The 10,252-nt window shown below is 45.2% G+C and overlaps 1 pseudogene; it reads left to right on the top strand.

The window, feature by feature from the left end:
- The first annotated feature begins 8,731 nt into the window (after positions 1–8,731).
- Positions 8,732–9,845, top strand: LOC132226112 (eukaryotic translation initiation factor 2 subunit 3-like; annotated as a pseudogene).
- Positions 9,846–10,252: the final 407 nt, after the last annotated feature.

Genomic DNA, 10,252 nt, shown 5'->3' with positions numbered 1-10,252 from the left:
GGCTATAATATTGCCTTAAAAAAAAAAAATATATATATATATATATTCATTGATTTCAGAGAGGAAGGGAGAGAGAGATAGAAACATCAGTGATGAGAGAGAATCATTGAATGGCTGCCTCTTGCATGCCTCACACTGGAGATCAAACCTGCAACCCAGGCATGTGCCCTGACCGGGAATTGACCCTCAACCACTGAGCCACACTGGCTGGGCAATACTGCCTTTTAAGGATGAATTGTGTATTACTTGATGGAAGCCTGAATAAGCCAGAGAGCTTGCTGGGAAGGGCTAGGGTGGGGTGATGGAGTCCTGGAAGTGGGTGGCACATGAGAGACAGCTCCAGGGAACCCCAGGAAGGCTTTGATTGAACCAGGGCTGTGACTGTCCAGCTATCCTTAGCCCTGCCAACACAGGGACCTGATAGCTCTGAGGGGCAGAGTGTGGCTGGGCCTGGTGCCAGACAGGAATCAAGGCAATGCCAAGGCAGGCAGCAGGCAGCAGGCCTTTGAGACCCTGGCTGGGCAGAGCCATGTTCTGCAGGCAGAATGTCACCTTCTTTTTAGGCCTGGGCCTTGGGGGCAGCTGGAGGGTTGGCATCCTGGATAGTAGCAGCAGGGACAGACCTTTAGTTATTGTTTTTGGCCCAGCTTAGCCCCACCTATGCCCCTGCTACTCCTGCCAGCTCAAGGTTATCTCCATGGTGATGTACTGCCTGAGGCCTGCCATTTGACCACTCATTCTTTCTTTTCCCTGCTACTGCCGAGAGCAGACTCAGATTCCCTGGGGCCCTAGTCACTCAATGAACATGTATTTATTGAGTACCTACTATGTGCTACAGTTGAGCCTTAGGGGCTTTGTTCTCTTTATTCATTCAAGTGCAATGTACACCTCTCTCACTGCACAAGTCCTAGCATCCCCCAGGTGCCACTCGTATCATGATCACCATCCTTCCTTTGAACACCTATAGCAGTGGTTCTCAACCTTGGCTGCACCTGGGGATCTTTTTAAAATCCTGATTTCTGGGCCTCATCCTCCGGAAATTCTGTTTCTTTGTTATGAGGTGGGGCCACAACATTAGTAACAAAGAAACAGAATTCCTGGAGGGTGAGGCCCAGAAATCAGGATTTTAAAAAGATCCCCAGGTGATTCTAATGTGCAGCCAAGGTTGAGAACTGTTGTGCCCAGATTTCAAGATTCCCAAGAACCCACAGGGAGCCAGCGAGTCCGATGCAAAAGCAAAGAGTCATTCATTTCAAACCTAGGTTTGGCTCCCCTGCCACACTCACTGATGCAACGGTAAGCTCCAGTGGCCGAGAAAGAGAAAACTCTGTGTGGAGAGAGGTTTTATAGGGGGTTGGGGTAAGGGGAGGAGAAAGGACTGTGGGCCCTGCTGATTGGCCAGGCGCGAGTCGGTGTCTCATTACACAGGATGTGGTCATAGTGATGGCTTGCACTTCCCTTGACTATCATTGGCCAGTCCAGAGAAATCCTGGGCGTGGCCAGCAGCGGCTTGGCTTCCAGGAAGAAGCCTTGCTGAGCACATGGCCAAGGTAAGATGGAGGGCATAGCCCTTACCCTGGGGCAAGGTGGAGGGCGTAGTCCTCGCCCTTTCAAGAACCACTGACCTATAGCATTGACTGCTGTGCTATTCGTTGACACTAAATTCACTTTGTGACCTTTCTTATGTCCTCATCTTATGTTTTATGGTTTGAATTTTTATTTGAACATTCTGTGTTTTGAATCAGGGCTAACCTGCCCCTCCTTCCTTGAACATGTGTGGAATGCAGGGATGACCCCTTCAAAGGTGAGGTACAAATGATGCTTGGGGCCTTTAAACATGTGCCCTGAGCATTCTTAAAGGACAGTGAGATTTACAGTTTAGCACCTTCCCATTACAAAGGCTATTTAAGTACCCAGGGAGGCTTCAGTGATTTCTGTGCCTGGGGCATTTAAAAAAAATACAAGGTAGTGATGCCCGGCCAGTGGGCATGACTCAGTGCTTGAGCATTGACCTATGAACTAACAGTGGTCGGCAAACTGAGGCTCACGAGCGCAAAATACTGACTTCTGCGCATGGGCCATGAAATTTCAATGGCACTGTACATGCGCACCCGCACGTGGTATTTTGTGGAAGAGCCACACTCAAGGGGCCAAAGAGCTGCATGTGGCTCGCGAGCTGCAGTTTGCCGACCACTGAACTAGGAGGTCACAGTTTGATTACCAGTCAGGACACATGCCAGGGTTCTGGGCTTGATCCCCAGTAGGGGTCTTGCAGGAGGTAGCCAATCAATGATTCTCTCTCATCACTCATATTTCTATAGTCCTCTTCCTCTTCCTTCTTCTCTGATATCAATAAAAAATATTTAAAAAAGAAAAAATGGTAGCGACTCCCTTACATGAGCTTAGTGTCTGTTCTACATGCTTTAATATTCATTCAATAGCTTTTGTAACATACAGGTTTTTCCTCTGGCTAGAACAGTGGTTCTCAACCTTGGCTGCACATTAGAATCACCTGGGAATCTTTTTAAAATCCTGATTTCTGGGCTCATCCTCCGGAAATTCTGTTTCTTTGTTATGGGTGGGCCCACAACATTAGTAACAAAGAAACAGAATTCCCGGCGGATGAGGCCCAGAAATCAGGATTTTAAAAAGATTCCCAGGTGATTCTAATGTGCAGCCAAGGTTGAGAACCACTGGGCTAGAATGACTTATAGGGTCTGTTGGAAATCCCCTGGAATTTCTTAAAGTTGTGAGGGGTGTGAAGTGGGGCCAAACACTGAGGAAGTTCAGCCATTCTCCCACTAGGTTCTATTTCTTGGTAAAAAGAGGGAGGAGTTACAAAGAAATATTCCTATTGACATTGTTAAAGAACCCTGTAGGTCATGGCTGGTGTGACTCAGTTGCTTGAGTATTGCCTCATGCAATGAAAGGTTGCAGGTTCTATTCCCACTCAGGGCACATGCCTGGGTTTCTGGCTTGATTCCCGGTAGAGGGCATGCAGGAGTCAGCTGATCCTTGTTTTGCTCTCACATAGATATTTTTCTCTCTCTCTCCCTCTCCCTTGCTCTTTCTCAAAAAAACCAATAAAGCCAAAACCGGTTTGGCTCGGTGGATATAGCATCGGCCTGCGGACTGAAAGGTCCCAGGTTCGATTCCGGTCAAGGGCATATACCTTGGTTGCGGGCACATCCCCAGTAGGAGGTGTGCAGGAGGCAGCTGGTCGATGTTTCTCTCTCATCGATGTTTCTAGCTTCTCTATCCCTCTCCCTTCCTCTCTGTAAAAAACCAATAAAAATATATTTAAAAAAACCCAACAAAAAATCTTTAAAAAAAAATCCTTCTACTCTTCTTCTTCCTCCTTCCCTTAGGTGTGCTGCATATAGAGCCCCATCCTGGTAGGTTATATTCTCATGTATGTATTCATTCATTCACTCATTCATTTTAAAGCTCGTGAGAGCTGATTGTTAAATTCAGGAATTTTTCTTGCCAGAATTAAATCACTAATAGCTTGAAATTGACCACAGTGGGAGTATTTACACCATGAAAATTGGCAAATGCTGTAGATCAGGGAGACTTCATTTTGTCTCAAAAACAGTTCCCCCTACTGTTTAATGGTGATTTAACATATGCTGAAACTGCTAAGTCCCAGGTGTACAACAGTGAGCAATATAGCCTAGTTTCTGCTGACAGGGAACTTATAGTTTAGCACTGCATTGTCCAGTATGGTAACCATTAGCCACTTGCCACTACTGTGGCTACTTAAATGTAAATTAACTGACTTAAATATATTAACAAAATTTATTTCCTCAGGCATGCTAGCCATATTTTAGGTGCTCAATAGCCACTTGTGATAAGTGGCTACCATGATGGATAGTACAGATATAGTATATATTCCATTACTGCAGGAAGCTTTATTATTCTATTGGATACTGTGTAGAAGCAGGAGAATGAGGAAGAGGAACAGACAAGGCAAATGGGTCATATATGCAGACTCAGACTAGACCTTCAAAATGAGAGAACCAAGTGCTCGAGACGGTGGCTTTTAAACTTTTTTGATTAAAATCTGCAGTCATATCTATCTATCTATTATCTATCTATCTATCTATCTATCTATCTATCTATCTATCTATCATCTATTTCTATCAAGAGTTTCATGAAACAGTGTAATAGTAGTATTCACTCTTACCACAAGGAAGGCAGTCTGGCCTAGTTGTTCTACCCTACTCTACTTATTTCATTAAAAATATATTTATATACTGGTTAGTCAACTCTTTCTGCTCATACCCCTCAGTTTGAAAAAGACTGCTTAGATATTAGTGGGGTGGGGCATACCGATGGGGGTAGAGAATAGAAGAGTGATGGGGTGAGAGAGGCTTCCTAGAAAGAATTGCAGTGGCTTTTGGAAGGAAAAGAGGGAAAGGAATAGCTGTAAGTCTGGCAAAGGGAAATAACTTGGGGGAGATCATGGGCCACAAGGGACTGAAATTCACTCTCCACCCCTGGGTGCCTCCGCATTCCTCCCACCTTTGGCTCCCCAACCGTTTTATCTGGCCTTGAATGTAAATCATTAGCTCTAGCAGTGGAAATAAGCAGGACTCAAACACAGGCATGTGTGGGAACGGCCTTAAGGAAGCTCAACAATGTAAATGAATGTCTTCAGATTGCTGAGGAGGGAGTGATGGAGAAAGGCCAGCCAGTTAGACCCTGTTGTCTGGGGGCAGGGGGTGAGAGGGGAGGTGGCAGGGGGTGGGAGGGGGGGGGGAGAGGGTTCAGGGAGAATTCTGTGTGCTTTAGGCTCAGGGCATTATAATGCCTTAGAATCCCCAGAAGTTTACCTTCAATTCCTCCTGCTACAGTCATTTCATCATTGTTTTTACAGAAAAAAATTATTTTAAATCTTCACCCAAAGATATTTTTCCATTGATTTCTAGAGAGAGTGGAAGGGGGCAGAGGTGGGAAAGAAACATCGACATGAGAGAAACACACTGATTGGTTGCCTCCCGCATGCACCCCTACCGGGGCCCTGGGAACCTGCAACCAAGGTACCTGCTCTTGAATGGGTATCGAACCTGAGCCCTTTGGTCTATGGTCTGATGCTCAAACCACTGAGCAAACAGGCCAGGGATACAGGAAAAATTTTTACTGTATATCAAGATATGCTTTTTCTCAACTTATTTTTAATTGTTTTTATCAAAACTGAATGGATACAAAAGAGTAATTATACCATGTGTATAAGGTATAATGAATTACAGTAAAATTGACAACCACCCAGCCACCACCCAGGATAAGAAATGGACTGTTTTGAGCATTTTTGAAATGCCATTCCATGATATCATACTGCTCCTTCCTAGAGGAAACCTCTACCCTAAATTTTGGGTTATCATTCCCTTCCTTTTCCTTGCAGTTTGTCACATATGTTGATATCTGTAGTTTAGTTTTGAATGTTTTGAGTTGATATAAATGAAATCACTGAATTCTTTAGCAACTTGAATTTTTCACTCAATATTATTTTCTGAGATGCATCCAACCTGAAATGTGTAGCTATATTTTATCCTTTTCCACTGCTGTGTAATATTGCTACCTTATTTAAAGAAAACACACCCATAAGAGGAAAACTTGGCTCTAAAATGACATGTACCTTCAGTATTTGTTGTTTAAGAGTACCTCTATCTTCATTTCCATTTTAAGCTGATGGCTCAACTGTATATTTTCATTTTCTCATGGTTAGTGCTGGTAGGAGGGCTCTGCTCCACATCGCCATTCAGGTACAGCCCCTTTCTCTCCTGTGGCTCCATTCTCCAGGTTCTAGAAATTCTTTCCATCTTGCCTATAAATGGAGAAAGAGTGGAAGATCCATTTCATCATGTTCTGACCAGGGCCTTTGGGAAAAACAGACTTCCAACCCCCTAGGATCACTGTGATTCTAATTCCTTGAGATGTTCTTGTGTAGAAAACTCTTTCCCAGCTTATCCCGGGCAGGTAGGGGCCAGCAGGGGAGCAAATCCTATACACATTTTGCTTGGGGCTCCCTCTACACAGATTAGAATAATAACCCCTCAGGTATGAAATCTTATGGAGGGGGAGTTCTGTGTAACTCTAGAGGGCAGAGCTGAGTTTAGAAGGTTAGAAGGAGGCAGGTTTTCACCCAGTAGGAGAAATAACATTCTAATAACGAGAGTGCCCAATTGACACTATCTAGAGTCACTTAAAACTTATCTTAAAGTCTTCACACAGGGGCCTGATATCAAGGAGGCTATAAATAAAATTCCTATCTCGAGAGACCAAATTTGAACCATTCATTCATTCCACACCTAGTTATTGAACACCTATTCTATACACTGTGCTAGGTGCTGGGGTCACATCTGAGTACAAACGACAAAAGTCCCTAATCTCCTGGATCTGACCTGGGTGGTGGGTGGGAGAGCAGCAAGATAAGCGTGGAGTGAGTTGGAAGCCCTCCCACAATTCCAGGATTGTAGAATGTGTGGAACCTCATGGAACGTCATGACTCATTTCCAATTGCATTTTTTTCCAGGTTGATTGTCACAACCCTTAAAATAGGGCAGGCCAGGCCAGTGTCTTGTGTCTATAAGTGTATGCTCAAGAAAGGAAAATCTTTATGTCATTCATGGGGAAAGAAAAAAAAAAAAAAAGAGGCCCGGGGGTGGCTGACTCAGGGTCATGAAGGTGGGGACAGGGCTGGGGCAAGGACGCAGATTTTAGGCTGCCCAGCTTTGCTCACTCTGGTGTGTGACTCAGACCAGGTGAGGTCAGAACATCCCTCTGCTGACTTCCTGTCACCAAGGAGAGCTCAGGGTTGGGAGCGGGGAGCGGCACCTGGGCCACGGTGAGGGGACTGATATCTCATTCCTGTGGACCGGTGAGCATAACCAGATTGTGACAGGACTTCAGAGAGGCAGGGAGAAAGAGGCAGTTATGGAACCTGGGAAGAGGACTCTGAATTCTGGTGCTTAAGTACTTATAATGATATCAAGCCTTACACAGCATTTAGTGTGGGTTAGACAGGCCCCTAAAAGCTTTGCATATGTGAATTCATTGAATCCTCCCAACAACCCCAAGAAGCAGGCACTCCTTTTAGCTCTGTTTTAGGAACCAGGAAAGGAACTCACTGGCAGATAAAGAGCCTGCCCCCAGGGGTTTGAGCCCAGCAGTCTAGGTCGAAGTCTGCCTCTCGGAGGCGCTGGCCCCCGCCACTCCTGGGTGTGGAGCCCATCCTCACTCCCCATTTCCTCGCAGCAGACACCTGGCCAGCCCGTTGCCCTGGCATCTGCTGCACCCCCTCCAACCTGATCACGCCCAAGGCCTCGTCCAAGGTCGAATTCCTCGGGGGCGGTGCTGAGGGGTGAAGAGGAACTGCAAGAACAAAAGGAAGCTTTGTGTTGGGGTGGGAATCCCCTGAAGGGTGAGGGGAGGAATCCAGAAAAGGCGCCAAAGTCCTGGAGCGTGGGGCTCTCAGGGCTAGGTTGGTTCAGCCAGAGTGGAGACGGGCCGGAAGCGGGACCCTGGATCCCCAAAATTCTCTTTACAGAAACCTCTGGAGTTGGAGAAGCTGCTCCTGGCTCTGCACTGTCCGCCGTCTCGGCTCATTTCCTGAGCCAACCGCGTGGGGAAGCTGAATTCTTGCCGGCTCCCCACTTACTCTCTGCGGCGTCTTTACACCCTCGGCACTCACAATGCACCCGAAGGGTGCTGCCGCCACCGACCCCGTGCGCCCACATGGAATCGGCAGGTGGCGCTTGAGTGTCCCCAGCCCTGCGGGCCCAGGGCCTACCCCCCTTCCAGTGGCCTCACAGAGTCTGGGGCTGGGACTCAGGGCAGGGCCGCCCCTTCACAGCATCCCACTAGCTGGAAAAGTCTCCTGGTTTCCAGTTTGTCCTGGGACTTGTTAATGTAAAAAAACCACTGGAACCTGTAAAGAATTTTTGTGAGTTTATTTGAGCCAAACTGTGACATATGCCGGGAAGCAGAACCTCAACAAATTGAGATAATGCTCCGGAGAATGGTGGGTTACATCTGTATTTATACATTGCAGTCAAAGGAAAGGGATGTAGGTGGGTTACATGAAATCCATTGGTGATATACTAGAAAGGTGGGAGAAAGCAAAGCTGGGGGGGGGGGGAGCTCCCTGGGATTGGATAAAAAGTAAAATGATGGACACATGCTTAGGTGGGTGCAGGAACAATTAACATGATAATGAAGGAATTTGTGGTATCTGTCCTGGGACCCAGCACATTTGGTTGTGCCCCAGGGGCTCCAGAAAAAGGGAAGTTACAAGTTACCCAGACATTTCAAGGGTATGTTATCATAGATGCAAAAAGACAGATAGGCTCAGTTAAGGTAAAGGTTGACCCTGTCAGTGAAGATACCGGCCTAGGATGTAACTGCCCACCATAACTGCTTTTAGTTAAAGTTTAATTTTAGACCATCCTTAGTGGTTACTTTAGGAAATCGAATCCAGCATTACACTAGAACAGTGATGGCGAACCTTTTGAGCTCGGCGTGTCAGCATTTTGAAAAACCCTAACTTAACTCTGGTGCCGTGTCACATATAGAAATTTTTTGATGTTTGCAACCATAGTAAAACAAAGATTTATATTTTTGATATTTATTTTATATATTTAAATGCCATTTAACAAAGAAAAATCAACCCCCAAAATGAGTTCGCGTGTCACCTCTGACACACGTGTCATAGGTTCGCCATCACTGTTATAGATCCTCTGGAAGTAGTGCACCGAATGAGTTTCCTACAGACATTCCAGAGACCAAAGGAAACTTCAAATTATTCAGACACGTCTCCTTTGTTGACTGTCCTGGCCATGGTATTTTGATGGCTATGATGCTGAACGGTGCAGCAGTGATGGCTGCAACTCTCCTGTTGGTAACTGGAAATGTCCTCAGCCTCAGACTTCTGAACACCTGGTTGCTATAGAAATCATGAAAATGAAGCATATTTTAATTCTACAAAATAAAATTGATGTGGTAAAAGAAAGCCAGGCTAAAGAACGCTATGAACAACAGATCCTTGCATTTGTACAAGGTACAGTAGCAGAAGGAGCTCCTGTTACTCCAATTTCTGCTCAGCTGAAATATAATATTGAAGTTGTCTGTGAAGTTGAAAACTCAAAAATCGATGTGAGTTTTTACTAGTAAAGCTGTAAAGAAACTCTAGTGCCCCCAAGGTTCTGTTTCAGAACCCCGACTTATTGTTATTAGATCCTGGCTGTGAGGTTGATGACCTTGAGGGGTGTGTGGCTGGTGGCAGAATTCTAAAAGGAGTGTCAAAGGTGGGCCAGACCTGGTATTATTTCCAAAGATAGTGAAGGAAAGAAAACTCACGTAAACTGATCTTTTCCAAAATTGTATCACTGTTTGTGGAACATAATGATCTTCAGTATGCTGCTCCAGGAGGCCTTATTGGAGTTGGAACAAAAATTGACCCCACTTTGTGCGGGGCTGATAGAATGGTGGGGCAGGTCCATGTGCAGTTGGAGCTTTACCTGAGGCCTTCACAGAATTGACAATCTCCTATTTCCTGCTTAGATGGCTTCTAAGTGTATGCACTGAAGGAGCAAAGAAAGCAGAAAAGGTGCAAACATTATCCAAGAGTGAAGTGCCCATGGTGAACAAAGGATCCCTGGCTACTAGAGGAAGAGTTAGTGCAGTCAGAGCTGATTGGGCAAAATCATTTTGGTGAATCCTGTGGGTGCAGAAGTAAGAGAAAAAATTGTCATTAGCTGAAGAGTTGAGGAATACTGGTGTTTAATTGGTTGGGGTAAAAAATAAGAAGAGGGGTAACAATCAAGCCAACAGCAGACAATGACTAAAGAATTTCAGTGAAATAATACATTTGGATAAAGGCAGCTTTTCCCTTAATAACCTACAGGTGTATTTTCAAAGCAATACTGGGGAATGGATTTCACAGCTCATAACTTTAGTAGTAGTTGCTATTCTCATTTTTTGGTGAGGAAAATTTAACCTCTAATACTAAAATAAGATCTATAATAAATGCAAAAATTGGCATAATGTTGGATTGAATCTACCAGAAATTAATCATTCTCCAATAATGTCTACTATATATATCAAGGCAGGTTTGAAATAAAACTATTTGCTACAGCCAGCTTTTGCTGTAGCACACATATCACCTAACCTGTTTGAAAATTGCCGGGGTCCAACCCCAGCAGGTCCAGGGGTCCCTAAAGGCGTAGACGGAGTCGGCGAAGAAGGAAAGACA

The sequence above is a fragment of the Myotis daubentonii genome, chromosome 2 (genome assembly GCF_963259705.1).
Source record: "Myotis daubentonii chromosome 2, mMyoDau2.1, whole genome shotgun sequence".
Taxonomy (NCBI): domain Eukaryota; kingdom Metazoa; phylum Chordata; class Mammalia; order Chiroptera; family Vespertilionidae; genus Myotis; species Myotis daubentonii.
This window is presented reverse-complemented; position numbering and strand designations above follow the sequence as displayed.